The following is a 3,770-nucleotide window of genomic DNA, read 5'->3' as shown; positions in this document are numbered from 1 at the left end:
AGAAAAATTAATAGAAAACCTGCATTATTAAATGTCTTCAATCATTAATAAGTACATCACTTTCTTGAAACTAATTCAGAAACACAAAGCAGGTTTAAAAGGCTAGAAGTGCTTGTGCCACTGGGTAACCAAACATCAATTCTGAAAAATTTAAAACATCAGGTCAAGTTTCTTTTTATAAATATGGCAAGAAGAATACCAGGGAATTAAGATTTAACAATCAGAAATTTGCTCAGGACACATTACACACCCAGGAAATTTGGAAATAAGGTTTAAAAGAATCATTAATTTTCATTAGAAGTAAGAAAGAATAAGATCTGGTTGGTGTGGCATCTCTGTATGATTCATTTGGCTTTGAAAACGAGAAGCATTGTTACACATCTGACTGGGAATATTACAGTTTAACAGATCTGAATGCAGTGGGTAGAAATAGAGGCTTTGTGCTCCCTGAAATCAGATTAGGTAGCATTTTGTTTAAGTTTTAAAAATAAAATCCTTGCTATTTTTGTCACCAGGGAAAGTTCTCAGACATGTAAATCACTAAAACTGCCCCACATGCTTCAGCAGAATTCATGCCATGTTTACAAGCAAATTTAAAACAAGGAAATCCTTCCCAGATACAAAGGCTCTTACTGCCTATTGTTTTCCCCAGATTTAAGCCCTGCTTCCTGTTGTATACCAGAGTTTTTAATGTTAATCCACTACTGACGTGTCAGTTTTTATGGGCACTTTCAAAAGTTCAAATGGTAGCATGTTTATCATTTTAGCAATTCTTTGCTCTCAAGCAGCTCCTGTTTTCTCTGAAATCCAAAATCTCCAACAGAAATTACATGAGCAAACACACAATTCTGTCATATGAATAATGATCTTTGAACACATTTCAGGAAAAAGTGCATCCTATTCTAAACAGCATTAAAAATAGCTTCTGTGCAGACTGATTTCTGCCCAGTGGTATTTGTTCTGTGTAAATGAATCACCTTTACAGCATAAAATGTGAAGGAAAATGATGAGTAGGGGAATGAGTGATGTGTACGAGACTCTCAAGGATGACACAGTTCCATTGTGTCTTTGCAGTGTAAATCTTTCCAGCTGTAAGGTTACAAAACAGTTCAGTTCAGGATTTCAGGGCAGGTTTGCTATGTCCTTCTCTGAATCTATGGTTGGGTGAGGATTCAGAAATCTTTCTACTGGAGACTTTCTGCTAAAGAACAAATCCAGTTTGCAAAAACAAAAGTAGCTGTTTCTTTTCTATTATAAGGTACTAAAGCACAGGTTTGGAGTAATTATCAAAATAAAAGATAAAAATAGATTTGAATAATTGTCAGTTTGTCAACATATGTTATGTCTGCATTTGTAATTTGGGCACAATGGGAATGTATCAGTACATCAAAACAATTTATTCTCAGGCCTTTATGCTTACACAATGTACTTTGCTAGGTTTTCTCTTTGGACTAGATTTAGTCCTGCCCCCAGATTAAATGTTTCCCACATGCACAGTTTTACATCAGCCAAAGGATCAGTCCCTGGTACAGACTGCAGGAATATTGAAGAGAGAGGTATAGCTAAGACAATTCAAACACTGTCCTCAGTAAAAAATGAGTCTAATTAGGGTGGAATGGTATTTTATTCACTAAGAAAACAGGCATGCATTCTGAATTCCTTTCAGACTAAGACATGATGACACATTTGTCATTAATTACCTTGTGGTGCCATAACACTTATTTGCAGGACTGACTGCCACTGAAAAAAACATTTTCCTGTTCCTACCTTCAGAAAATTTCTAGAAATAATCAGTGTAACAAGCAGAACAAATCAATTTCCAAGGGTCAGAGTACTTTGGCATATCTACTACTAAAAACAAAAAAGCACCGAAGCACTATTTGCTCTTGACCACATTGAGAAAAATCATTCTGTCTCACTGCCTCCTCTTCCTTCCTGAAGTTCCAGCCTTGTTCTCCATTGTATCCACAAGGTTGCTGGAATTATCATTTGCTTTGCCTGACACTCATCATGTTTCATTCCCTCCTTGAATCTCATTTACAGGTTTCAACTTCCCACTCCAAACTTCCTGTCTTTACCCTTCATGTCTACACAGCATCACCTCCAGTGCCTGCTCTGACTCTGGATCCTTGTGCTGCCTAGACAGCTGAGGTAAAAACTGCACCTCAGTACTTTAAAAAAAAATATATATATACAAATACATTATTCAGGATACTACTGTGGCAAAGCCTGAGGATTAGGACAGCACAGAAATACATGAGAATAACTTGCTGCTGAAAAGAATGGTAAGGACACCAAAAGATTCCATCTGCTACCAACAAGCTGCATGAAAACACCACAGATAAGAATCTGGACAACAATAACTACCATAAGGATGTTTTTAATCTCAGTGCTTTGAATTGCCTCTTTTCCTTTTTGCACTAATGACTGGCCATAAAGCATATAAGCAATCTTACTCCAGTTAAACAGAAAGTATCTGGACAGCTCTGGATATCACCTATCCATACTGCACTGAAATCCCTGTCTTAAATCATTCACTGATTATGAGTTCTACTTGAAGAAAACTGTCCTTAAAATATTTTTTTTCTCAGAAGTTCATTTCTCTTTCCAAGCCTGCAAGTAATCCTAGTGCTGAAAATGGTAACACAGAAGAAGTGAATTTATTATACCTGGCAAAAAAGAGAAAATTTTCCTGGCCTGTCTCAACAATCATTGTAATAATTGCCAACAAAAATCAGTAAAGTGAATCTTTTCAAATGTCTCCCAGGCATATCATGTGCTATCCAGTGTACCCATCACCCTGGTTTTCCCCAAGATAAGAACTCTGAAGCATGAGCTGGAAGTTTTTACAGCTCGAAGAGCTGACATTATAATGTACAGATGACAATCCAGAATTGGTCCTCTATGCTGCTCAACCTCAGTTTGAAAGCATCAAAATCACAGAATCCTAGAATGGTTTGGGTTGGAAGGGGACCCTGAAAGGCTACTCTTTTCCAGGCTGAACAATCCCAGTTCTCTCAGCCTTTCCTCAGAGGACAGGTCTCTTAGCTTTCATCCTCTCCTGGATGAAAGCTGAGAGAACACTCATTGAAGTTTGGTGGAGATGCATTCTGGACCACAGAAATAATTATAAGGATAATATTTTCTAGTTTCAGTTCTTTGAGGTAAACACAGCTATGCAGTATAAGCAGATTATGGTTGCATTTATCTGCCATTTCAATGAGAAGGATATCACAGTCAAATATCTCATTTAGTACTTCCTGAAAAAAAATCTGGTTCAATTTTTGTTACATTTGATAACCTTTGCTGGGATCAGCAGTTCATCAGCTGGACACAGGCTAACAAAGGAATAAATTAAATGAGTTCATGCCAGGATATGTGAAACAATGAAAACAGTGAACCTTAGCAGCAAATTAAGCACGCTAAATTGGCATGCAAATATAAACCTCTTACAGGAGCAGCAGAAGTTGTTAAAGCAGCAAAGCTGTCCTCCAGCTTTCCAAATTTAACTAGGATCAAGCAGGATTCATAACAGAACAAAAGATGCCATACAATAAAAATTAAAAAGCATTAGATATTGCCAGGCTTCCAGCATATTTTCCTGCAGTAGGGAACAGAATCATCCCTCATGATTTTAGAGACTGAATCTCAACACTTTGATCAACTTAGGCTATGAGTTTGCAATAGCCAGGGCTATTTCTAACAATTTGTTTTGCAGGACTTGGTTTGACATTTCACAGAGAGAAGAATCAGCCATTCTCAGCTGCAAC

The sequence above is a fragment of the Motacilla alba genome, chromosome 10 (assembly GCF_015832195.1).
Source record: "Motacilla alba alba isolate MOTALB_02 chromosome 10, Motacilla_alba_V1.0_pri, whole genome shotgun sequence".
Taxonomy (NCBI): Eukaryota; Metazoa; Chordata; class Aves; order Passeriformes; family Motacillidae; genus Motacilla; species Motacilla alba.
This window is presented reverse-complemented; position numbering follows the sequence as displayed.